At 47.9% G+C, this 27,240-nt stretch overlaps 1 long non-coding RNA gene across 2 annotated transcripts; it reads left to right on the top strand.

Moving 5' to 3' along the window:
• Positions 1-30: 30 nt before the first annotated feature.
• On the top strand, positions 31-27,128 carry LOC308256130. 2 transcript variants are annotated; one of them, XR_013961413.1, is made up of 6 exons: positions 31-384; positions 2,411-2,514; positions 14,849-15,011; positions 25,905-26,002; positions 26,673-26,774; positions 26,906-27,127. It is a non-coding gene; the product is annotated as an uncharacterized lncRNA (long non-coding RNA). The 2 variants fall into 2 exon arrangements; XR_013961412.1 differs by having other exon boundaries at positions 26,673-27,128.
• The last annotated feature ends 112 nt before the right edge of the window (positions 27,129-27,240 follow it).

Genomic DNA, 27,240 nt, shown 5'->3' on the forward strand with positions numbered 1-27,240 from the left:
AGGACCTCCTCCCGCGGCCGTCCGGGCCTGGGAAGCGGCGCGGAGGCGGCTCGGCCCTGCCCAACGCGCAGCCCCCGGACTCCGGCGGGGGAGCGGGGGAGGGGCCGGCGGCGGCCCCGCGACGCGCGAGGGCTCCAGGCCCAGCGCCAGGGCGGATAACGGGGCCGTGGCTGCCGCATAACGGGACCGGGAGGCGGATAACGGAGCCGGCGGGGCGGGGTGGGAGAGTAGAAAAGGGGCGAGGCCGCGGGTAACGGACTTGGGAGAGGACGAGCAGCTGGGGTCGGTCTGGAGATCTGTGTGACCCCAGAGCGCCCTTCCCGGGACCCAGGGCCAGAGGTCGGACGGGGCGCAGGAAATTCCCGTGGGTCCCGCCTCCCGCCGGTGAGGCTGGGGGTGACGGCTCCTGGCCCAAGTCCCAGATTCGAGGTGGGGGGGGGGCGGGGAGGACGCAGAGGGGCTTGCACCTGCGAGCGCGCGTGGGACGGGAACTCTGAGATCAGAGGAATAATCATGTTTTCGGAGATGCACTGTTCAACCTCCTCTTACAAGTCTTTCCGATTTCTGATTTTTCCTTGTCCCTAACCCTTTCTCCTCCTCCGGGACCCCTGCGTTCAGACGCGGTCAGCAGCGGATCACGAACCAAGTGCATGCTAGTAGTTTCTGCAAAGAGTGTGTTTTTACCCACGGACGTGCGTGGTCCCCACCGTCTGTGGAGTGTGTGCATTGGTGTGTCTGAAGGGGCCACTGTGTCGGAGGAAGGGAGTGTGTACTTTGTGTGTAAGTTGGTGCTGACTCTCCACCAGAACTTCTGGTCCCTCCTCCTCCCTCCCTGATTGCATCATTAGTGCTAATTGAGGGGCTTTCACACGCCAGTGCATTAGCTGTTTGGAGTGAATTCCCTCCTCCTGGGAGAGATAAGCCGCTGCCCCTCCCCCTCCCAGCCCTCCACTTCCCCATCACCCTGGAACTGTCCACCTAGCTCCTCTCACCTTCCTGGGCACCTTCCTGCCTCCCTCTGGTCCTGGACTGATCAATCACATTCCTCCCCCGCAGTGTCAGAGATTGCCTGAAGAGGTGTCAGGGAGGGGGAGGAGGGCCCAGAACCTCTTCTCTAAGGAGGTGTCCAGGGAGGGGATATTTTCCTACAGGGGGCCAAAGAAATCTGGTGTTCCTACAGAACAGAGTTACTGTGATGAGAGAGAGGACAGAGATTCTTGGACATGGAAGGGCAGAGGAGAGAACTGAGTCCTTGATCTCCAGCCTGTGATCCCACCGAGGTTGGGGCACCCAACCCTGATTCATGGGGTCCCAAAGACGCAGAGGGCTGGGGTCCAGTCTAACTTAGCAAGCATGGGGGAGACAGAATGAGAGAAGCCACGATTCTCCTGAGAACCTTGGGTTTGCTGTAGTTCTGTCTGGTTCAGTTTAGCTGTTCTGCCCTGCACTGGCCCATGGCTGCTGGGTGTGGGGGGAAGGCTCTGAGCAGATGCCCTCCCCAGCCCTCACACCAGATGTCTTTGGTCTAATTAACTGTGCTGGGAAAACCAACCTGGGTTTGTAAACAGAGCTACTGGCTAAAGTCAGCAGGGAGCAGCAGCAAACAGCAAACATTCCCCTCACACTCAGCTTCAATTCAATCCAGCCCCCTGGGGAAGAGGAGAGAGCCTGGCTGATCAAGAGGCCTCCTGGCCCACAGCTGAGTCAGGGAAAGCCTATCAGCCTCTGTGACCCCATTATGGCTGTTCCCTTACCAGTTCCAGAGGGTACCCTACTGGGGAGGAAGGGGGATTCTGGGAGGAACAGAGTTGCTATCCCAAGATAGGCTCTGCCCCCCTTTGGATCCAAGAGGGGGCCATTGTGGGGGACAATATTCCTTCCAGGGCTTTCTTTAGGGTCTGCTCTGCTCCTGGGTCTTGGAGAAAGAAGCCTGTGAATTAGGTAGGACTTGGCATTGTGGGTCTATAACTCAGAGTTGGTGAATATAACGCGAACATTGTTAAGTTCGTTACACATCATGTAGGTATTATAATAACATGTTCCAAAATTAGATAATTATTCTTTGCCAAGCTTCAGTGTTTCTGTTATGGTTTGAAAGTTCAATGCACACAGGGGCCTGAGAAACAGGCACAAATGTACGTACAATGATATGCGGCACACATAAGCCCCGGAGCAGCAGCCTCACACACAGGAACAAAGGCATTTCAACTCTTTCCTTCTCACACTCACTCTGTCTCCCTCACCAGCTCTCAGACACACAGACATATACAATCTTCGATGGAAATAGGTTTTTGGCCTCTGAAAAAAAGGACTTAACTTTCTGAACAGATTAGAGTTTCTGAATTGGCAGTTCTTGAGTTCTTAACCAAATTTTGCTCATTTGCTTTTTTTTTTTTTTTTTGCCACCCAGGGAGAGGAATCATCCTTTGAAAGAATTGAAAAAGACACAAAAACCGCTGCTTCAGGCTCCAGGTCTGCAATCTGTCCACCCGCTCCACCCCAGAGAACTGGCAGGTCAGTATCCTGGGCCTCCCAGACCAAAGTCCTCAGGCCAGTGTCCAGCTCAGAGTGCTGAGTGCTCTCACTCAGGGCCCAGCAGCCCTCCCACCAGAGGGTCTGTCTGCAAGTGCGAAGGCTCAGAGCTGCAGACACACGGTATTGCCCTGCTCTCCCTTTGCTTACCACACCCCACCCCACCCAAAGGCTAACTTAGATAGCAATCCTTGGGAAAGAGCAGATGGCTCCAAAATGCTGAATTTCTTTGGAAATGTCTTTTAGATAAACTATTTCTACATGTTTTGTCAGATCATCCTACCTGCCTGGATTGTAATACCAACCTTTCAGCAGCCCTCCATTCATTCATTCATTCATTCATTCATTCATTCATTCATTTTAGAGAGAGAGGAAGGTAGAGGGAGAGAAAGAAACTCCTGATGAGAGAGATGTCGATCCCATACTTCCTGCATGCCCCCTACTGGGGATTGAGCTTGAAACCTGGGCATGTGCCCTGACCAGGGAATGGAACTGGGGACCTCTTGGTTCATGGATTGACACTCAAACACTGATCCACACCGGCCGGGCTCAGCAGCCCTCTTAATTGTCTACCTTTTCCCTCCAGCCTAGGTCTCAAACACTTCTTTTGGAGAACAGTCATCCCTTGGTATTCCTGGGGGGATTGGTTCTAGGAATCCGTGAATACCAAAGTCTGAGGATGCCCAAGTCCCTTATGTAAAATGGCGCAGTATTTGCATGTAATCTATGCACATTCTCCCATATACTTTAAATAATCTCTAGTGCACTTATAATATCTAATATAATGTAAACATTAGGTAAGTAGTTGATTTACTGTATTGTTTAGGGAAGAATGAAAAAAAAAAGCCTGTATGTTCAATACAGACACAACCATCACAGGCCTAACTACATAGTACACGTCAGCAACAATGTAATGTTTTCAGGCCAACTATTTTCTATCCATGATTGGTTGAATCTGCGGGTGCTGAACCTGCAGATGTGGAGGGCAGACTGTATTACTCTCCAGCTCAGTAACCTGGAGCAGAGCCTCAGGCCTCTGTGAGTGGGCCCCTGCCCTCCACCCTCTCATTTCCCTGCACGGAGCCAGACACTCGAAGACTGGTACTTGCACTGTCTCCTGACTCACAGCCATGGTTTGCATTTTTTTTACGTTGCCCTCCCACTTCTTCCTTCCTGAAATGCCCTCTTCTAGCCTTTCCACACACTCTTTGCTGGTTGGTTCTTCAAGGTCTCCCAGGAAGCAGTGCGTTCCAAACAATGCCTCTCCAACTGGGGTGCCTGGCTCCCTGGGATCTTGGAGGTTTACTCTGAGTTCTGTGGATTTATTTCCTTTAAAAAAGAAATGTACAAAACTTCTCAGGTCTTGCAAAACTTGATGCAGAGTAAACGTGGAGTCAGAGAAACCTGGGTTCAGGTCTTCCTAGCTGAGTTACATTGGGCAAGTAGTGTTCGTTTTCTCATTAAGAAAATGGGAGATAATAATAGTACCTGCCATATAAAGTTGTCGAGTGGGTGATATGCAAAGTTATATGAAGTGCCTGGCACAGGACACACCCTCAGTATGTGTAATCTATTGCTCGTATTAACAATAACATTAAATAAACACCTGTGGCGGCATGTTAGGCAACCAAGTTGGCTGTAATGCTGCCTGGAGGCAGAAATGACTTTACTTTCCATCTTGGTTTCCACTGGGCTCTCTCTGTGCCTGGAATTTTTCACGTTTTCTCAAATCAACAAATCAGCACTGGATCAGAAGAGGCCTCACTGCCTTCCCCACCCTGCGGTGAGCTGTGGAGGAAAGGAAGATCATGAATCAGGACCTGATTCCTGATGCCACAGTGACCCAGAGCAGGGAAGGCCTCAGCTGAGAGCTCCGGGGGCAAAGAGCTGGGGGAGGGAACGGATTCAGAAAGGAGGGGGCAGGGGAAGGGGTGGAGCCAGGCAGCCCACTCCTCAATCCCCACTTCCCTCAGGTAGGAAGTTAAGTGGACGTTTCCAAAATATAAAAAACAGATGATGAAGGTCAGGTTTCCTACACACTGGGGAGTGGGAGCCCTGAGGCAGAGTCCCCAAGAAATTATCTGAGACAGAGATGGGGTCAGAGAGAGAGAGAGAGAGAGAGAGAGAGAGAGAGAGAGAGGAGACAAGATAGACAAAGATGCGGAAACAGGGAGACAGACAAAACCCCCTGAATCTCGAGAAGGGTAGTCAGACACAGAACAGAAAGCCCTGGCTCAGGAGAGCTCTTTCTACCCGTCTCTGGAAAAGAGCTTAGTTCCTCTTCGAGGGTCTCAAGATAGGAGGGAACATGAGCCATTGTGGTTCCATGACCCTGGCAGAGGGTGAGGCCCTCTGGGACCCTAGTAACCAAAAGGCTCTGTGGGCTCCCAGAGCTCTCACTGCCCAGGCTGGTCTCTCCATCTGTCTGGGCCTCCAGGTCTGTGATCCAGTGTGTCCCTCTCAATTCCCCCCCCGGCCCCCGCCCCGCTCCTGCCTGGCTCTCTCATCCTCCCTCCTGCTCAGCCTCATCCACCAGCCCAGAGAGATGCTCTATGACAGCTGCTCTTGTCTCTCCTTTTCCTGACTGTCTGAGCTGTGTTTCCTGTCTCCATCACTGTTTCCTTGGATTGGAGAGCTGGGGGTGGGGTGGGGTGGGGCTAAGGACAGAGAAGGCTGAGAGGTACCTATTTAGAACCATCACCTGGCATTGGACCTAGCCCAGAATAGAGACTCTGTCCTAAAGACCCTTCCGGGGAGGGAGAAGAGTGAGGGCTGCATTCCTGGGCCTCTGTTCCCCCGGCAGATGGAGAGTCAGGTAGTTGGCGGTTGGATCAAGGGGTGATGGATGGACTCTGGTGGCAGGGTGGTAGTGGAGGGGAGACTTTTGCCTTTGTCCAGAGGCCTTTGCATGGGAGAGGGAAGGGACCTGGAGCATCGGGGCCAGGTGATTGGGTCTGACACATCACATCTGACCAAGCCAAATGCACCCTGAGTCAATGGGGCAACTTTTCTTCTAGGCCATGGTCAAATAGAAAATGCCCGTTCTGTGTGAGCAGCCTCAGGGCTGTGGTTTGGAAAGCAGAGAGACGAGGATGAAAGAGAGGCTATTGAGTTTGTGCATCTGGTTCTGGACCTTTAGATGGTTGACAATTTTCTCCTCCTTCCCCAGCTGCCCCAGGAGGCTGGCCTGGAGCCAGGTCCAGGAGGAAGACTGCTCCTTACAGTTAAGGAGGCCTGGCTTGCTTCTGCCCTCAGGAGCTTACCCAAAACCATCAGGGATGAACACAAAGGAGATTATGCAGGGTCTGGGGGTTAGGATGCAGGCAGGAAAGAGCTGGCCCCTCCCTGGAACCCCAATGGAGGACTATCATGTACTGAAAGCCTGCTGTGTGCCAGGAACGGTCTAACCTTTTGATACAGAGTGTGAGGTCAGTATTATTACACCCGTTTTAGAGATGAGGGAATTGAGGCTCATGAGATTAAGAAATCTGTCAAATGTCACAGAAATTGTAAGTGGCAGAGTAGACCACCATGAATCAGAAAGCAGCAACTCAGGCCCTGATTCAGCTCTTCTCTTAGCTCTTTGTTGGTCTAGGAAAAATAACAATTCCAGTCAAAGGGAAAGATAGAAATGCCACCAGTGAGAACCAGGATAGAAGTGTATTAAAGGTTATTTTTGCCTCTAAGCAACAAAGTTTGGTCATAAAGATTTATTATTTTATTGTTCTTAATAACACTAATGATAGAGCATGCTTATTAAATGCCTTTCATCATCATTTAATCCACTTAATACTTCTAGCAGATAAATACTGTTATTATCTCCAATTTTCAAGATGAGAAAATTGACATGGGGCGGTTCGGTAACTTGTGGCAGAGCTGGATTTGGACGCAGATGCCTCTGACATCAGAGCTCGTGTTCTTCCATGGTCTGTCCTGCCGCCCGGAGTTTATGGGCTGGGCTGAGCTCAGCTATAAAAACCCCAAGGTCAGTCTTTCCAAGCCCAGCACTGCAATCTGGCTTCAAAGATGTGGGTCTGATGATGTTTGAGTCTTGGAGGATAGGCCCTGCTGGGGGAGGGGGCAGTGGGAAGAGAAGGAGGGAAGGAGGGGCAGTGGGGAGCCCGCCACCACCACCATGGGAAAACCACAGACACAGGAGCTGAGACCAAACCCGTATGAAGTGTTTTGCAGACCCCAGCAGACCCTGCAAATCATTCCTTCTTTTCCTTTCACTGTGGGGGGAGGGAACAAATCAGGAGGGATGGTTTACAAAGGGTTAATGAGACTCTGGGAGTCTGCATGGAATGAAAATAATTATTTGAAAAATTCCAAAAAGTACAAAAAAGGAAGTAAAAATTACACAAAATCCCTCCATTAAAAGAGATTATGTATCATAAGATGTGAAAGCCACCTTGCCTGCCCCTCCAACCCCACCTGCAGAGGTAACCACTGCAAAGGATTTACTGTGTGAAGGCTCTCTAAGATGCCCCATGAATTCATCATGTCCTTCCCCCCACGAGCTTCCCTTGGTGACAGTCTCATTTCTGCACCAGCAGGCTCCAAGGTACCTCGGAGTCTCTTTGATGCTTCCAAACTCAAATTCAAGTCCTGTGCTTTTAAAAAACTGTCTCTTGGATTTGCTCCTTTATGTTCTCACTGCCATCCTCCCCAGTCCAGGCGCTTGCTCTCACATCTGGTCTGTTGATTGGGTCCCCTTCGTGTTCGTTTCCCACCTCAAAGCATGTATGGGCACCAGATTCATCTGCCAAGAACACTGCTTCCAACACATCGTTTTCCTGTTCTAAAACCTTTGATGATTCCTCGTCATTTGGGGAATAATTTAGCTTGGCATTTCACGTCGGTCACAACCTACCCGCTCTATTCTTGTACCCACAAGTACTTCCTGACTGTGTTGCAGCCTGGCTGGCTGCTTCACCAATCTTAGAGCATGCTCTGCTACTCCTTCCTTTCCTCACCTATCCAAAGCTTGCCCATCCTTCAAGGACCTAATCCAGACTTTTTTTTTTTCCTCCAGAAAGCTTTCCCTGACTGCTTTAGTTCACATCCACTGTTCCTTCCCCAAATGCCTGAAAACAGGCTGTACTTCATGGTTTAGAGAGTCCCCTGATTGGAAGAGATATTGGGTCTTACCATAGAATAGTAGTTCCCAGCCTGGAGCCCAAATATGTGTTAGAAAGGGGGAGCTATGTCAACTTTCAGAAAGCCTGTAGGAAAGGATACATATTTCACAATAAGTTTGCCCAATCAAGAAAAACATTGACTTTCTTTGCTGGGGCCAAAATCATATCATGCACTGAGTTTCTTCTGTTCATAAATGACATCAGTGATTTTTTAAAAAGAAAATGGTGGTGGTGGTGGTGGTGGGGAAATATGTTATGTAAATGTACCCTGGTAGGCAAACTCTTTATTTTAAAGAGTCTAGGGTTTGTGGGGCAGCAGAATGAATAAAAGAAATCCTTGATGATGAAAGAGTTAGTCATTGATCCTGTCCATTCTCCCGACCAAAGTAGAACTCTTCTCTGCCATTCAAATAACCCACTCATCCCATCCCCCACCCTTGTGATCGGCAAACTCACTTTCTCACAGGTTGCCAAGACATTAGTTGATTGTAGCAAATCTACACCGTTTTCTTCAAGACAGCTCTTCAAGTATTTGAAGATAAAATCCTCATTGGTTTCTGTTCTCTGAGGCCCCACATACTATAACCTTATCTACCTTTCTTTCTTACCCCTTCACTGTGCTTTGCCTCCTTTTCTTTGCTTAACCACTGTTCCTCATTTGTACCTTGCTCTCTTCCCCTACTTACTTTTCCCTCTGCTTAAAACACTCTTGTCTCCCCTCTTTGCCTAGTTATTCCACTCATCCTTAGAGTTCAGTTCCTAAGAAACCTCAAGGTAGTCTTTCCTGATCACTCCCAGTATGGGTTCTTGCAGCAATATGTACCTATCCATTGCAATACTCATTGTGGCTGTAAGTTCTCTCCTTGTGTCATCTGATTGAAGTCTGTCTACTCTTGACTATATACTCCATAACAGCAAGGCCTGGTTTGATTTTTGCTCCCAATATATCCCCACCACCTAGCACAGTGCCAAGGCCTAAAGCAATTTGTTAATACCGACTAATATTGTTATTTTCTATTTCATAAGAATGTTAGAAAGAATAAATGTATGCACCGGCATTACAGTTTGATCTCCTAGATGCGTTCAGATGTATATCCCTCATACCTTCCTTCCACTGGGCACCCCCTTCTTTTGGTAGTGAATGACCTGGTATACGGACTGAGCTTTTCCCCCTCACCTCTCTTTTTTCTGTTTTAATTGGTTGTTGAATTAAACAATAATCTGACTAAATGAAGTTCCTTCTAAATGTTCAATCTTTCCCTTCCTCTCATTCCTTCCCCCCCTTTTAATCCTACTTTTATTAGGCACCTACTCTGTGCTTGACATCAAGCACATAACCAGGGACACAAAGATGGATGAAGGAGCCTCTGTCCTTAGGTGGTTCTTGAAGTATTCTTGATGTAAGAGGGTCCCTGGGGCCTCTGCCCAGGTCATGCCCCTCTGAATATTTAGTCATTTGATAATGCTCCTCCCAAAGTGGGGACCCAGGATCTTTGCAGGTCTGGCTGGCTCGTTGTCTGTGTATTTAAGTCTTAGCTCAGATGTGATCTCATCAGACAGACCTGCTCTCTCCATATCACTCTGTTTGTCCTCAGAGCACTTATCATTGTCTGACATGACACTTATATTTTTACTTGTTTGTGGTTAGTCTCCCCTCATTAGAATGCAAGCACCACAGGGGCAGGGTCTTTGTTTTGTTCACTGCTGTATACTTAAAGCTCCAAGTAGTGGCAGCATATAGTAGGTACTCAGTAAATAATTGTGGAAGGACTAAATGTGACATTCCCAAGACTTTCTGCCAACTCATGCTGAGCCTTTCCCCTCCTATGGTTTGACACCATACATCTAGTAATGGGCTTGTCCTCTGAGATTTTTCAGGAATATCAGCTTTGTGCCAGAGGCTAAATAACAAATGTCTCCTCATCAGCAGAAAAGAAATTCTTTTCTTCCTCTTAACCAAACCCAGCCTCTGTATCATGAATCTGGCTTCTTGCTTCCTGCAACTGTGAGCCGAACTGCTCCCCAGAACTTACCTGTCCTGTGTCTCATTCCTTCAGGGCTTTATTTTGTGACTTTAAAGGTGACAATCAGTTAATCCAATAACAGAATCCTGCTAATGTGCTAACGAGAGAGGGTTAAAAAAAAAAAAAAGGCTCCCAGCTCCCTCCCTTCTGACTCAGGTAACATCTGTGCATTTAACAGGACCCTTCTGGAGACAATTAAATAAATGCTTTATTGAAACAATAAAATTAATAGGGGTCTCATGGAACTCAATGAAAGGTTTTTAAAAATTAACTTCATTGTTTTTTAAGCTTCAAATTAAGCTTTGCTAGGCAAGGGGGTGGGCAGGCCAAATTTTTATTAAAGCAGGTCCCTGCTCACAAGGCCACCCTTGAGGGGATTGAGATGCCAAGCCTGGGCTTTTCCTGAGGAAAGGCCATTGCTGCCATTCTGAGACCTGGTTGTAAGGGGCTCCCCCAGTTAGAGGCGAGGCCTTTTTAAACCATAGGTCTGGTTCTGTTCATGGCACTCTGTGACCTCAGAAATTGATTAACTCCGGGCTTCATGAGATTAGGATGCCCTAGGTCAGGTGTCCCATCAAAGGAAATGTCATGATGACATTTGTCATGTTGAATGAATGAAACAAAGAACAGTGGGAATACTCCTTCTGCCAGGAAGTGGGGGAGAGGACATTTGTCTGGTTCTGTTTGCCTGGATCCAGGCCCATCCGCCCCACCATATTGCCTCACAACCCCTGGCCCGGCCTTGTGACCCGGGGTCACCCATTTCTCCCTAGGAACCATTTTCAGCCTCGAGAAAGGCCTAAGAAGTCAGAGTTTGTCAAATTAGAACCTGAGGCCAGAGTTTTTGGGAAAATTGTGGGTGGTTCTGCGGGTGGGGGCTGGGGAGCAGCTGTGATGTGGGACCAGGGGACTTCCTCATGAAGGCTTTGTCCAGTTTAGCGGGTGATGAGACCCTGGATGGGGAAATTCTTGTGGAAGATGTGGTTCTCTGTCCGGACGGATGGAGCTGGCATAAGACTGTCTTCAGGACTCCTCATTATTCCTATCAAGGTAGCACATTGATTCAAACCATCTGTGGGCTTGTGAGGTCTGATTAGATTTGGCGTTTCCAACCATGGGCTCCCGACTTACGCCCTATGTGAGTGTGAGGAGCAGGCTGGAGGTGCGGTTGAAGTCCGGGGTGGACCTTTCTCTCTGAGGCCCAGATTCCTTGCCCCCAGTGACTCAGGGCATATGCAGCTCCAGGTCTCTTCCTCCCCTCCCCTGGGCTGCCAACAGACATTGGGAAGGGTCCTGAGCTGAAAGTCAGGTTTCTGCTCCCAGCTCTACCCTTAACTAGTGTGACTTGGAGGAAGTTATTAGTCTTTCCAGGCCTCAGTTTTTTCATCTGCAAAATGGGAATAATGATACCTGCTGTGGTTGTTTTGAGGCTCAAATGAGGCACAGGTGTGAATCACTTTGAAGTGCATGAAAAAAGATAGTATGAAAGTTGTTGTTTTCATGTTGGTGTTCCCCATCTGAGGGAACAGGGCTTTCTTGCTCTGGAGTTGCTATCCTCTGAGTACTGGGTTCAAGGCATCTTTGGGCTCTGGAAGGGGAAATGAAACTTTTTGGGGCAGGGAGGGGGTCTTTGTTTATTAACTCCTCACTTCCTCTAGAGGGCTTCTACTTTCTCACCCCCTCCCCCCCTTCCCCCCACATCACCCTCCTACTCTTCCAGAATGGAGATCTTGGAAGCATCTTTGTTCCCACTCTTTTATCCCCTTATATCTATTCTGTCAACACATCTTAGTCCTTTCTTTGAAATCTATCCCTCACCTTTTCTTTCCCTGTCCCACTGCCATCACCTTAGTCTAAGCCATCATTACCTGGGTTTCCTCAGAAGCTCCCCAACTGGTCTCCCTGCCTTTGTTCTTCCTCCCTTCCATGCCTTCCGGAACAGGGCTGCCAGAGTACTCTCTCCAACGGCCACTCCCCTGTAGTCAGCTTGGCAGAGAGGTGGTCTCTCCATTTGACATACACCAGCCACAGACTGATCCTCTACTCTAGGCCCAGATTGATTCCCATCCTCATTATAAACTGGCCACTACTCTGACCACAGACTGAGACCCCAGAGTGATCATAGGGAACTGCAGATGGCCGCTGAAACCCACATAGTGTGTCATTCCTGGTGCCCAATGGTTTCCTCATGGTCTCATCAAGTCCACTTCCCCCTGTGTGCTTTCAAAGTCTTCACTCCTCTTACATCTGCTCTAGGCAGCTTGGTTCCTTGTAGTCCCCCCCACCCCCAGCCTCACTCCCCCTCCTCTACAACCAGACCCACTTTCTACTGTCCTCCAAAAATGCTGTGTCTATTCCGATTTCTGTGCCTTTGCAAAGGCCACTCACCTGCTTGGAGTGGGAATACTCTCTTCTTCCTGTCAGTTCTCTTCAATCTGCAGCATTCAACTCAAGTTCCTAGATACACCCCCAGAATGTTCTTAAAAGGTTGTCTATGGGACTATCTCCCCACTCTAAATTCTCCTTGCTTTTATTGGTAGTATTGATTTAGTACCAATTATCTTTCATTTCTTGTCCTCCTGCCCTGCCTTCCTTACTTAGATGATAAACTCCTTGAGGGTTGGGACCCTTTCTTCTATCTTTCCTGTAACATCTTGGCCGATTAAGGTGGACAAAGAAGCCTGGTTTGGTGGGTGGAGACTGTGTGGAGATGCTCTATTCTCCATACTGATTTTGTGTCCCCTCCACTCCTCCCCCAACTCCTGTTCTTCAAAATCCCCCCTTCCCATGTCTTCATCCATCAGTAATAAAGCAGGAACAATAGGGGGTTTCTTTCTAATTAAAGGAAGCAGTTAGTGTTTCCACTTCAAAGCCCTGAGAGAGAAGACTTTTGTTCCTGGGGCCTGGGAGCTCTGGGAGCCTGGTTGGGTGGGGAGAGCTCCAGGCCCAGCCAAGCATTAAGCTCATGAACCTGAGATTCCCCCCGTTTGCAGGCCGAGAAGCTCAAATTTAAAACAACAATGTAATTTGGTAACTTCGGCTCTGATAAAACAGTTGGGGGAATTTCTTCTCTCCTAGCGTCTGAAGCCAATGTTATTACAGGTGTGTGTTTGTCTCTCCCACACCCTACCCGGCCTCTGTTGCCTCACCACACACAGCACACACACACACACACACACACACACACTTATGTGGGACTCACAAAGAGGACATGGTGCTCGCTTAGTGGGTACATCCCCTCCCCCTGTTTCCAGGGCAATTTGGCCTGTACTGTCCCACATACCCGGTTACTCACACATATCACTTCTCCACCTTTAAATGCTCAGGAACAAGGCACTCTGGCTTGAGAACTATTCTCTGTTGAGCTGTAAGTCAGCTTGGCAGAGAGGTGGTCTCTTCATTTGACATACACCAGACACAGACTTATCCTCTACTCTAGGCCCAGATTGATTCCCATCCTCATTATAAACTGGCCACTACCTCTGACCACAGACTGAGACCCCAAAGTGATCATAGACTGAGTGTAGATACAGTCAAAGGCTGAAGCTCCAAAGTGGCCACAGAGGGTGCCTTAACTGTAGGTCCAATAAAGAGCATAGAGTAGGTTTTTGTTCTAACAAATCATCTCACAAAATGGATCCATTGATATAAAAGGTGGAAAGAGAGCTTTTGGTTTACTTCTCTGGTGAAACTCTGTAGAGCCCACAACATCCATCCATCCATCCATCCATCCATCCATCCTATATGGAGCACCTATTCTTTGCCATATAGTGGTCAGCAAAGCTAAGTATAGACTCTGTTCTCAAACATCTCAGTGTTGGAGTAATAGCACAGGTTTGGGCATTTTATGATCCTGTGTTCAAATTCCCCCTCCTTGATGTACTAAGTGGGTCATTTTGGACAAGTTACTTAACCTCTCCAAGTCTCAACTTTCTCATGGGTAAATTGGAGATAATAATAATAATAATAATAATAACAACAACCTCTAGGGATGTTAAAAAGATTAAATGAGGTTATCAAGTGCTAACACAGTGCTTGGCACAAAGAACATGCTCAATAAATAATAACTATCATTCATTTAGTTATTTTTCATTCTAGTGGACATATAGACAGACATACCTAAAATTACAAAACAGCATAAGAACTGTCCTGGTTACATGTACCAGGGGAGCAAAGAGGAGACTGAATCTGCTGGGGATGTCAGGGAAGGCTTTTGTGAAGGTGGAGGTTGGGGGTGGGGGTGGAGGCAGCCCCTTGGATAGAAGCTTGAGGGGGTAGGAGTTTGCTTGGCTAACCAGGCCTGTTGTGTCCAAGAAGAGGAAATGACATGCATGTTCCACTGGGGTCAAGAATAGCACCCCCCTGCAACCATGGATAGTATATTTTGAAGACCACAGACAGGTACTATTCTCATGACATCAGTTAATCAACTCATGCCACTAAATGATAAAGGTGAGAATGCTCTAAGCATCCCATCCAGGAGTGTCTCAAAGGGCATTTGATGATGCTGGCGGATGGTAATGGTGATGGTGACACAGTGCTGTGGTCGTGGTAAAGCGATAGTTTGATTAAGTAATGGGTGGCTGAGGTCTTCTGGCTATGCACCTTGCCCCTGCTCTAACCATGCCTTCCAGATCCCACCCCGTCTCCCCATTTCCTTCACCTCACTGCTTGCTTTCCTCATCCCCCAAGGCCCCTGGGTTCGAGGTCTAATCTGGCTGTTTCCGCACACGCACACGTGATGCCGCCAGCGTGGGGCATGGCCGCCCTGCTGCGGCCTTGCTTGCTCCCCTGATTATTTCTTCTTAATTGAGCGTAAAGAATGTGAGGAATGTGGCGTAGACCGCAGGAGGAGGGCTGCAGCAGCCCCCACTATGATCCGGGATTTCGGGCTCTGGATTGGAGAACTGCAGATGGCCGCTGAACCCCACATAGTGTGTCATTCCTGGTGCCCCCACCCCACCCCACAATGGTGGGCTCACTTCTCCAACTGTTGATCGGTCCCTTCTCTGCACTGGGGCTTTCTTTTCTCTCCTTTCTGCACAAGGAATTTCACTTTGTAAAACTGGCCAGGATTTCCCCTCTTCCTGGGAGTCTGCCTTGATTACAAGCCCTCTGACGTTGATAATCCTGATCTATCTATAATTCCAGGTGGAACTCAAAAAGCTATTCACTCTCCTCTGGTGGAGGCGGGGAAGCAATGATCCTGGCTACCCCTTGGTCTTGTTTAGCTGCTGGGAACCCTGTGCCTGAGCTACGGGAAGATGAGTTCAGGCGTGAAGCCAGGATGCTTGCCTGTCACGAAGGCGGCCAGGTGAGTACAGCTAGTGTGACTGTGAAGCCCGAAGGGAAGTGCTTGCATCTCCTCTGTCACTTTCTTCTGCTCACTCAGGGTCCAGCCTCCTGCCTTCTCAGGTGGAGTGTGACATGGGGGAGGAAGCACAGGTGGAGGACTCAGACCTGGGTTCACCTGCTGGCCCTGTCCTGCCATCTATTAGCTGTGGGACCGCAGGTGAATTTGTTTATCTTGTCTGAGGCTGGTCCCTCATGAGTAGAGGATGGTGGCATTTCCACATGTGTGGGGTTGTGAAGATGAAATTAGATGTGCTAAATAAAGCATGTGAGGCATGTACGAGGCACTCAGGAAGCAATAGTTTGGCTCTTTGGAAGAGATTGGAAGAAGGGGGTGCATTTTGTAAAAGAGGCCTTGTTTCCTGCAGTAAATGCAGTAGGCCATCCCCAGATATCATCGAAGGAACAGCGTGATGCTGAGAAACCCAGTCCTAGGACTTCCACCCAGATCTTGGAGCTGAGCTCTGCTAAAGAGAATTACGGGCTCAGGGATGGGGGTGGTGGAAGATCTGGCAATTCCAGGGCTGTGGCTCTGGCTCCTTAAGAGAGGACAGAGACAGTTGTCTTCTTCCACCTCTCCTCCCCTGGGCCATGACCAAAGACAATGACCGATTCTGCAGTGGGTGGAGTACGGGGTGTATTTAAAGAAAACATCCTGCCCAGGAGAGATGTTCTGTGTTGAGCTAGCTAATCCTCCTAGAATAGCTGAGTGTGGGCCGGTCTTCTTATTTTCACAAACAGGACCGGGATGGGGGCTGGCTGGAGTGCAGGCCAAGCTCACCAGGAGGCGGGGCTGGGCAAGGAAGGTCTCCCTGGCCTGGTCCCACCCAGACTCCTGACTGCCTTCAGCCTCCTGCCTCCTCCACTCATTGGTAGGCAGTGGCCTGGGGGTGCTGAGTCTGAGAGTGAATAGCAAGGCTGAGAATGCACTGATTATATTCTGCAATTTCTGGAAAGTTCCTGCTGTTAGCGATTTGCAAACTTCTCTCGAGATGAAAATTTAAAACAAAGTGCGAAGTAAATGGGCCTCTTGAGGGATGGCGCAGGGAGCTTTATCATTGGGGGTGTTTATGTGCAGGGCCCCCTGAGCAGGGCCGTGGGCTCCTTCATCTTTATGGCATCCTGAATGCCGGGTATTAGTGGGGCTTAGGACAGAGGCTGACCTGCTGGGCTGACACTGACATTTCCCTCCATTTCCCAAAAGGAGAGAGGCAGCATTGCTGCCCTCCCACCTGTGGCAGGAGGTGCCCAAGGAGAACCCCTGGGCCATCTGCAGAAAAGGGTCCCAATGAAACTGATTTGGTAGTTGGAGGCTGAGCTGGGGAAGGGCAGCAGGAGTTGCAGGAAAGTGCAGAATGAGGCGAATTAGGCCTGGAGCAGATGAGGGTGAAATATTCATTTGCAGGAATCTATCCTCCTTAGGACCAGACTGAGCCTTTTCATGAAGTCAGATGCTAGACCTCTCTCTGCCTCAGAGCTGCACTCCTCCTAGAGCCCAGAAAGCTGTTCTGTGCATTGTCTTCCCCCACCCCCCCTTGTCCTCCAGCCCCAGCCTCAGCCCCATCTGGGTCTGCATTCCTGTGTGCAGCCCCAGCAGCCTGGCGGCCATGGCCAAGCCACATCTGGGGCTCTCATGGTCACATCTCCGCTTGCCCCTCTTAGTGCCAATTATTTCTATTCTGACTTTTATCTGCATCTGTGGAATCAGGAGGGGGTCTTTGGATGGTGGGTTCCCAGCCCCAGGAGCTGTCAGTTTGCAGGGGAGGGTTGGGGAGGACTCCATGTCACCCAGCCCAGAGGATTCTGCTGAGATAGGCTGTAGTTGCAGGCATGGGCTCCTACCTCTCTGCAGACATATAGATTCCTGGCTCTTCGGTTCCAGGAAGAGACAGCTGGGAGTGATCCTGGCAGAGCCTCACACCTCCCTCCCCAAGCCCTTTTCCTTCCCCAGTCCTACTCTGCCTATGCCACATGTCCCTTCTCCTCCAGGAGCTAATTATACTTATTACTGTTACTCACTCTAAATTATGTCTCCCAAATGACAAAGGGGGATGGTGGCAGAAGAAAGAGAACACTCATGTTATACATGAGAGGGAGATAATGTGGGGGATGGGAGAAGAGAGAGAAGATGGGACTGAGCACAGGTACCTTCAGTGAGCCACCATGAGCTACTTCAGGGGTCCTGGTCTGGTTTGGAAAGGCACCAGCTAATGTCAACATGTAGCAAGCAAGGGTTGTGTGGCCAAGATGCTTCTTATTTACAGGCTTAAAGTATCCATGAGAGGACTTTTCTGGCTTTTAAGCCAAAGTACCTTGGCCAGAGACTGGGTCTCTCAGCTGGCCTTCTGATCTGGCATCTTTGTGGCCAGAGTTCCCTGGTTGGGTCATCTTCTCAAGACTGATTGAGAATGGTGGTGGTAGAGGTGAGGTGCATTGAGCATTTCTTGATGTGGTCCTTAATAGTTGGACAGACACCTGGCCATAAAAATCCTGACATGCCCAACTGGTGTGTCTCAGTGGTTGAGTGTTGACCTGTAAACCAGGAGGTCATGGTTCAATATCCGGTCAGGCACGTGCCCGGGTTGCAGGCTCAATCCCTAGTGTAGGAGGCAACTGATCAATGATTCTCTCTCATCATTGATGTTTCTATCTCTCTCTCCTCCCTTCCTCTCTCTGAAATCAATAAAAATATATTTAAAAAACACATAACAACAAAAAGACCCTGACATAGCACCTAACCAAGGAACAAATAGAGGACTCCAGAGAGCCAGTACCTCCCCCTTTGGTCTGGCCAGACCTGCTGATGTTCTGTGAACTTTGTAGGCCAGTGTCCCCCTGAGTGAGGTCCTTTAGAATGAAGTATATCTTTTATTTGCTTCCCTCATAGGACTAAAACAAAATACAAGGTTTGGGGCATAGAAAAGAAACTGGAAAGGTCCTAAATGGGACAGTGGGTGAGTGTATGAACAAGCCCATCTGTAAGAGAGAGAGAGTGTGTGTGTGTGTGTGTGTGTGTGTGTGTGTGTGTGTGTGAGAGAGAGAGAGAGAGAGAGAGAGAGAGATAAATCACTAAGCTTAGAAGGTCATCATCCCTGTCCTGATTGAGGACTCCCCTCATTGAGTTCTGGAAGGCTCTGGGGGGTATTCCCCAGGATGAGTCAGAATATTAGCTGAACTCAAATGAGAGTTGGCTGATCAAGAAGAGCACCCCCGAAGTAGTGGGGTGGTTGTGGTAGGGTCTTCAGTGATTCTGCAGAGCTGGAAAGTAACGAGGTTTGGGGTTGTTTTCCTAAATCAGATCCTTTCCACCTATGCTATGATTCTTGCGTCACTCTGCAGTAGGTTTCTAGGCTCTGAGACTTCAGAGCCAACTCTCACTCATATCTGAGCAGAGTCCCCATCTGGATCTCAAATGATGGAATTTGATTTGGCCTTTAGAGCAGCCATACATTCTCCATGTAGACAGAAGGGATCCCAGCTGAGGCTCCACTCACCCTGGGAGATATTGCTGGTGGGAGCAGTAATTCTACCCATCACATCCAGGGCTGGGGGCACTTTCTCAGAGTAACTCGCCTAATCTTCCTGAGCCTCGGTTTTCTCCTCTATAAGATGGTAGTAATAGTAATGCCTAATTCATAGGGTTGATATTAATACAGCAACAAATGGGAAAAGTCCATTATAGTGCCTAACACATCCTAACTGCTCAATGCACACGCACTCTTCCTGTTTGTTAATTCCCACCCCACAACAGACAACCTAGTGCAGTCAGGCTTATGATGTACGTAGCTCAGGGTGAGTCTGGAGCTGGGCTATGGTAACGTTTTGGATGAGGATAAAGGTATGGGGTTAAATTCAACAACTTTAAATCATGTTTGGGTTGTGACTGGCTTGGGGTTCTTGTGAGGGATGGATTTTGGGATTAGGATGACAGTTGCGAGAATTAGGATTAGGGATGGAGTTGTTTTTAAGGAAGTCTTTCTCTTAGGAGTAGAATGACTACATCTAACTACATCCCAGCATAAACTCGAGAGATACTGGGGCTCTGCAAGACCAGCTTCCTGATGGGGTGCCTGGCCTGCCTAGGCCTGGAGCTGTTCCCAGGATGACCTCCACCTGTTTGCTGAAGAGAGCAGTGTAGGAGGTTAAGGCCTTTTGGGGTGGCTTGGAGACTAAGGCTAAAGAGAATGTGGCACCTCCCAGAGTGGTTGGGTTTTGCTTTTGGGCTAGTCCCATCCCTCCAACACTGTTATGCTCTGTCCTCCCACCTCCAGCCCTCTCCCACTCCTCACCACACCCCACATTCTCACCTGTGGCCCCAGCTCCCTTGCACATCTCACAGGGAACAGGCAGGGAGAAACTGGCCTGGCCTCTACCTCCTCCCCCCTCCCCAACCTTCTTCCAGCCTCCACCTCCTGGCGGGGGGGGGGGGGGGGGGGCGGGGGGTAGGACACAAAGACCGGATCTTTCCACCAGCCCCATCCTCCTCCCTCTGGCCCCTCTGCCTCTCCCTCCCTGGGCTGGCAGAGGCCAAAGAAAACAGAGCACTTCCCCAGCTCACTCTCACTCTCTCCCTCACTTCCTGCTCCGGGAAGATGGTTTACTCCCTCCCCTGCCCTGGCTCAGGACCTGGCCTTGGTGTCAAGTTTCTTCAGAGCTTCCAGAATTAGAGGCTCTGCCTGAGCTCAATCTGGACCCCTCACCTCTCTCCATTTCACTTTCCTGCATCTTTTATCCCTTGACCCAGGCCCTGTAGTAAAATTTTGTTATTCAGGTGGTGGAAAAATCCCATGGAAGGAAGGCTCTCTTGGGGGTGGGGAGCATGTAGGATAGGAGGGGGGTGGAGGACAGTTAGCTGCTGTGCAGAAGGAAACTGTGGGTAAGAGCCTGTGAACACAGGGACCAAATACACTTCCTTCAGTTCTGCTCACCCAGTGGAAAAAGTGCCTCTTTCAGCCTAGTATGAATGGTGATTCTGGGACTGCAATGAGGTGGCTCTGGCTAGTGGTCAGCCCCAGAGGGCCAAGCAGCCCTCCGTCCATTTGTGCCCAACTCAGGAGACACATCTCCCTCAGCACCTCTTGATTTCTGGATCCCTGCTCAGTACAGTTTCAAGTGTGGCTACCCTCCTCACATTTCTCCAGAGGATCCTCTGCCTCATTTCCTCTGCTTTGGGGAGAGCTTTGCCAAGGAGTCCCTCAGCTCCTGAGGGAATTGCGGGGGGAGGAGGTGTTCCGAAGTCCTGGACCTCTGACCTGCCCTCTCTCTTCATAAGCAGGTCTTGCTTCTGGCCCAGACCATCTGTCCTCTTCTCTTTTTCACTTGCTCTCCCCACTTTCCCCACCCAGAAGTTGGGTCCCCTTGAAATTACTGCTCAGTTGACTCAGAAACAGAAGTTCAACATCTGGGCTCTGGTGTCACAGTCACTGGATTTGAATCCTTATAAGCTGGGAAACCTTGGCCAAGACACCGGACACCTTATTTTTTTAAAAAATAGGCTTTTATTGATTTTTAGAGAGAGAGATTGAAAGGAAGAGGGATAGAGAGATAGAAACATTGATGAGAGAGGAACATCATTGAACAGCTGCCTCCTGCATGCCCCCTACTGGGAATCGGGCTCGAAACCCCAGCATATGCTCTGACCAGGTATGGAACCATTCTATACCACAGAGCTGTTGTGAGGATTAAATGAGATAATGTAGTATTGCATGTAAAGGATTTAGTGTCATGCCTGGCACACAGTGTACATCTGACAGGTGACAGGTGTTATTATTATTACCATATCTTATGATCACTCACCTGCACCTGAAGGCAGTTCCAGAGAGACAAAAGAAGAATGAGGGTGTGACTCGCCACAGGGACTGGTTGGAAGGGGTCCTGGTTTGCCGATCTACCACAGTGGAATACCTATCTTGGCATTTAACACAAAGTTAGGTCTTCCTTCCTCCTTCTTTCTTTCCTGCACGAAACAGGTATCAAGAATCTACTCTGGCCCAATACTTTGCTGTGCACTAAGGATACCATAATAGATAAAGACAGCCTGAAGTCTGGTTTTGGGAATAGAGGAGACAAGCTTGTAAACAACATCTCAGGTGTTGTGGCAGAAGATGTCCAGATATGGTGGAGCATCGAAGAGCTGAGTTAGTAAAGTTTCAACACTGAGGGGTCTAGTCTAGAGCTGGTTTTCAGGAAGATAGAATACTTGAGCAATGACACAGAGGAGAGAAATACCATCTTTTACTGGGAATATCTTGTTCAGTTTGGAGTTGAGGACTAGGAGAATGACCATGAGATCTGCAGAGAATATATTTCTCAAAGTGTGTTTCTTCCTTCTAGAGTTCATCTAGGAAAGCCCTTTCTACTGTTATCTGAATGGCTCTCTCTCCCCTTTCTCAAGTCTTGACTCAATAGCCACTTTCTCAGTGAGGCTTTCCCTGACCATCCTGTCTGAATGGCAACCTGCCCCGCCCTCCACAGCTCTATTTCCCATCCTTTAACTTGCTTTATTTTTCTCCATAGCACTTTTGGTCATCTAACATTTCTAATATTTTACTTTATCTTCTTGTTTTATTTGTCTCCTACTACCAGAATATAAGCTCCACGAAAAGAGGGACTTTTGTCCATTTTATTGACTACTGTATCCCTCCTGCCTAAACAGTCTACACACAGTGGGAGCTCAGTAAATATTTGCGGATGGTGCTCATTCCTGATTCATTTAGGAAACATATCTGGCCATCTCTAAAATGGGCCCGGTATGTTCCTGGTGATTTGTAGCCAATGATTCCCTAAAGGCTAATTCACAGACCAGCTACATCAGAATAATTCTGGGGCGTGTATTAAATACACAGATTTTGGAATCCTACTCCAAACCAAATGAATTAGAATCCCCACAGGTAGATGTGCATTTTTTTTAAAATAAATCTTTATTGTTCAGATTATTACAGGTGTTCCTCTTTTTTTCCCCCATAGCTCCCCTCCACCTGATTCCCCACCCCACCCCATGCCCTTACCCCCCACCACTGTCTTCATCCATAGGTGTAAGATTTTTGTCCAATCTCTTCCCGCACCCCTCACACCCCCTTCCCCCTGAGAATTGTCAGTCCACTCCCTTTCTATGTCCCTGATTCTATCATGTTCACCAGCCCATTCTGTTCTCCAGATTTTTTATTCACTTGATTTTTAGATTCACTTGTTGGTAGGTATGTATTTGGTGTCATTTTGTTGTTCATAATTTTTATCTTTACCTTTTTCTTCTTCTTCCTCTTCTTAAAGAATACCCTTCATCATTTCATGTAATCCTGGTTTAGTGGTGATGAACTCCTTTAGCTTTTTCTTGTCTGTGAAGCTCTTTATCTGACCTTCAACTCTGAATGATAGCTTTGCTGGGTAGAGTAATCTTGGTTATAGGTTCTTGCTGTTCATCACTTTGAATATTTCTTGCCACTCCCTTCTGGCCTGCATAGTTTCTGTTGAGAAATCAGCTGACAGTTGTATGGGTACTCCCTTGTAGGTAACTAACCATTTTTCTATTGCTGCTTTCAAGATTCTCTCTTTGTCTTTTGCCCTTGGCATTTTAATTATGATGTGTCTTGGTGTGGTCCTCTTTGGATTCCTCTTGTATGGGGTTCTGTGTGCTTCCTGGACTTGTAAGTCTATTTCTTTCACCATGTAGGGAAAGTTTTCTGTCATTACTTCTTCTAAGAGGTTTTCAATATTTTGCTCTCTCTCTTCTTCTGGCACCCCAAAAATTCGGATGTTGGTATGCTTAAAGTTGTCCCAGAGGCTCCTTACACTATCTTCATATTTTTGGATTCTTTTTCTTTTTGTTTTTCTGGCTGGGTGTTTTTTGTTTCCTCATATTTCAGATCTTTGGTTTGATTCTTGGGTCCTTTGATCTACAGTTGAATTTCTGTATATTCTTTATTTCAGACAGTGTATGCTTAATTTATGACTGGTCCTTTTCCAGTTTTTTGGCATTCTCATTAAGGTCCTTGAAGGTCTCACTAAACTCCTCGGAGGTCTCATCAAGTTTCTCGGCGGTTTTTAGAAGATTCTTGAGTAACCTTATAAATGTGGTTCTGAACTCTATGTTGTCCAGTAGTTTGCTTTCCTCCATTTCTTTCATTCTTGACATGTTTCTTTGTCTCTGCATTTTGCTGCTTCCCTGTGTTGATGGAGTGGCTTTGTGTGGTAGGTGACCTATAGGGGCCAGTAGCTCAGCCTCCCCAATCACCTGAGGTGGACGCTCTTGGTACACCCCTTTATGGGCTGAGTGCAAAGTCTTGGTGTAGTTAAGCCTTGATTGCTGTTGGTACACTGGGAGGAATTGACCTCCAGGCCAATTGGCTGTGAGGACCCGCTGTGTCTCTAATGGAAGAACTGCTGCGCTGGAGACATGCTTATGGTGCAGGACTTGTTTCAGTGGGGCTTTGGTGCTCACTGAGTCTGCCTCTTGAATGTATCACTTATGGATGTGAGGAGTTGAAATCTGGTGTCTCACACTGACCACTAGGTACACTGGCTTCTGGATCTCCAATGGGTGCAGGTCAGCTACTGTCTGAGGCCACTCAGCAGGCGCTACAGCGAGAACTACAGTTTTTCTCCTCTTTGCTTGGGGTTTGGAGGTTTTGGAGCTGTCTGGCCTGAGCTGCAAGTTTGCTATGTTAAGCTGCAATAGGGCAGGCCATTCATATGCTAAAGCCGCTGCTTGGAGCTTGGGTGGGTTTGTAGGTTGTGCGGGGCGGGGTCTCAGGGCATCACTAGGCTAGGGTGTGGCAAACAGCGATGGCTGCCTGTAAGCCAGCTCTGCATCTCCGACCGTGTCCCCGTGTCCCGCGCCCCAGCGCAGTAAACAATTATTCCTGCATGCAGCCCTGCAAGCAAGCCACCCTCACTTTCCGGCCCGATGGCAGACAGTCCAGCTTCTCCCCGTAGGAGTTTGGGTCCCCTGTGTCTCCCCAGAAACTGGAGTTCGGAGTAATCGGGAGCTTGTCTCCCTTCGGGTTGAAAAAAGTAGCGCTCCCAGTCGCCCGCTGCCAGCCCAATACGCGCGCCTCCATACCTCGGCTTTTCAGCGCTTGTGCACGTCTCAGTGCTCTTTTCTCTTTCCTTCTAGTTGTAGAACTTCACTCAGCCAGCTTTCCTGTGGTTCTGGGTGATAGATGTTTTGTCTTTTAGTTGTAGTTTTGAAATTGTTGTGCGAGGCAGCAGTTTAGGTGTTTACCTATGCCGCCATCTTGGATCCTCTCCTAGATGTGCATTTTAATAAGGATGCAGGGTGATTTGATGTGCACCAAGATTAGAAACCACAGCTGGACAATCTGGAGAACAATAATGGTCAATAAGAGAATGGAGCATCACAAAAGAACACAGGGTGACCGGTCAGGAGGCCATTGTTATAGTTTAACTCAGAAACAAAAATGGCTTTGACTAGGGTTGAGGCCTTTGAGATGGGGAGAAGTGGATGGATTCAGAGGATTTTCAGAAACTATATCTTGAAGATGGATATCATATGGCTGGCGAGGCATCAAGAATGACCTCTAGGTTCCAGGCTTGTCTCACTCTCCCCTTCTTCAAGACTACTCAATTGCTACTTTTGATGGAGGTGCCATCATTCAGATGGGGCACCTTGGAAGAAGACCTAGTTTTTTTTTGGGGGGGGGGGGGTAAGATTATGAGTTAGCCTTAGATATAGTGAACATAAGGTACTTTTGGCATTCAGAGGGAAAATGGCAAATCAACAGTTATGTTCCAGGGCCAGGAGCTTTCCAAAGCTAGTCATCTGAAAACATGATGCTCAGAATGGAAGTCGACTTTCAGTGAAGAAAGAAAGCTGAGATCAAAGGAGTTGACCCAGACTACCTCAGCATGTTTACTTGTCATGTTAAAAAATACACAAACATATATAGAACCTATTGTGAGAAGCAAATAAAACCGGGGAACCTAAACTTAATTATGCTTAAAAAAAAATAGAGCAGGAACTATGCAATTGTAAAATGCATGTGTAGCTCTTATTGAAAGATTTAAATCTTGCTGACACCAATAAGAAATGATGGGTTGTGATTCATAGGGAAGGTAATGTGATTTCTGCACATGGGCTCTGACCTTGGGCGGCCCAGGCAGAGCTTGGAGAGTGGTTCTAATTGAGTCAACACCCGGCAGGCAGAGAGGGAGTCGGAGAGGATATCTGCTAGGACTGTGGAAAGAACAATCATACTGCTCTTTAAACAGAGGGAAAAATGGGGCAGTAGACAAGAGGCGGTTCACATAGAAAAAGGGGTTGAGAGAAGCAAGATGTGTCAGCTTCTCCAGTTTGGCCCAGGGCAGGGAAACAGAGGATGTAAAAGGCAGGAGTAGCCTAATGACTAGAGTGCCTATTGTTTCAGGCTGGAGTGGGACAGGGGATATGTCACTGACGTCTCCTGAACTAAAGGGGAACCATCACCTCCGTTGCCCTTTGCTCTGATTCTGGGCTCACCAAGCAGCCTTCTGATGACAATTCAATTTAATAGTAATAGAGAACACTTTCTAAGCACTTAGAGAACATTCTTCTAAACCCTTTACATGCATTATCTCATTTAATCGTCTTGATAACCCGTGATGTACGTTGCTGTTATTTTCCAGATATTACAGATGATAGAAGTGAGGCCCAGAGAAGTTAATTAATTTGCCCAAGGTCACATAGTGAGAGAGCTGAAATTCAAACCTAGACTCTCAGGTCCTCAACTCTTAACCGCTTCCTTGCACTTGACTACTTAGTGGGTGGTTTTCGTTAGGGATTTAGTATTCTCTTCCCTGGTGAGGGAGTGAGTGGCCAATCCCATATTAATGTAATAAATTGAAACTCTTGTTTCCACAGAGGTTCCTGCTAACCCGAGTCTGCTGCCGAGAGACCGGTAGAAGAACATCCAATTGTCCTGAAAGGCAGGGGCCAGAACTTGAACATGGCCTCTCAAGGTAATTGCTGCTCTTGACAGTGCCTAGCATGTAAATGGCACACGAGACTCTTACTGAGGGGCTGAAGTGGAGGCATTGCCTCAGGGACTCTGAGGGATCTCTAGGGACCTGCTAGTGGTCCCCGAACAAAAAGATAACACTGTTTTCGACAATTTGTAGCAAATTTTCAATATTTAGAGATTTTTTTCTTGTCAGGTACACAATGGGACTGCCTAAATGAACGACTGCTAACCCAACTCCAAACTTGTCTATAAAATGTAGTTATTATGGAAGGAAAAAATATATACTCCCAGATGTAAATTGAACCAAAGTGCACATAGAATGTAGAACAAGGCCAAGCTGTTCAGAGTAATCATTTTGGGGGAGAAAAGTTTCCAAAAGGCTTTTATCTCCCCACCAAAAGCTCCAAATGAGAGGAAAGTAGACATTTATAAACTCTTAAGTCTTGAGGGGCTGCAAATGTCTGTAATTTGGAGTCATTTTTGGAGGCTGTATTTCTATATTGCCCTCTGGAATGATAACAAACTTCAGTGTCTCCAAAATGCCATCTGAGCACTCAGATGATGCCCAGAGCAGGTTAAACACATCATCTTCCACCTAACAGGCCATTTGCTATTTTAATGTTATTATTATTATTATTTTTTAAATATATTTTATTGATTTTTTACAGAGAGGAAAGGAGAGGGACAGAGAGTCAGAAACATCGATGAGAGAGAAACATTGACCAGCCGCCTCCTGCACACCTCCCACTGGGATTGTGCCCGCAACCAAGGTACATGCCCTTGACCGGAATCGAACCTGGGACCCTTCAGTCCGCAGGCCGACGCTCTATCCACTGAGCCAAACCGGCTTCGGCAATGTTATTATTATTTTTAAACTCTTGAAATAATTATTGATTCACAGGAATATGAAGAAAAATGTGCAAGGACTCATGTGTCTTGCCTCCGGTTTCCCCCAGTAGTGACATCTTGGATATCGTTTTTAATTAAATAGAGAAAATTAAAAAGTGGTTTGGGCCCTTCTGTGACAAGCTTTCAGAAGACCGAGTCTACACTGGAAAGATTACATTGATTTAAACAAAGAGGGGGAAATATTTTTTGCCTAATAAACTAATTTGAAGACGTTTAAAATGTATTTGAAAAATTTACTTTTGTTTTTAACATGTAGAAATTGGTCCATAATCACAGGTAAGTGAACCCAAATTTTTACTTTCAACTGTGTAATCTGAGCCCTTACAC

This window comes from Plecotus auritus, assembly GCF_963455305.1.
Source record: "Plecotus auritus genome assembly, chromosome: 8".
Classification (NCBI taxonomy): Eukaryota; Metazoa; Chordata; class Mammalia; order Chiroptera; family Vespertilionidae; genus Plecotus; species Plecotus auritus.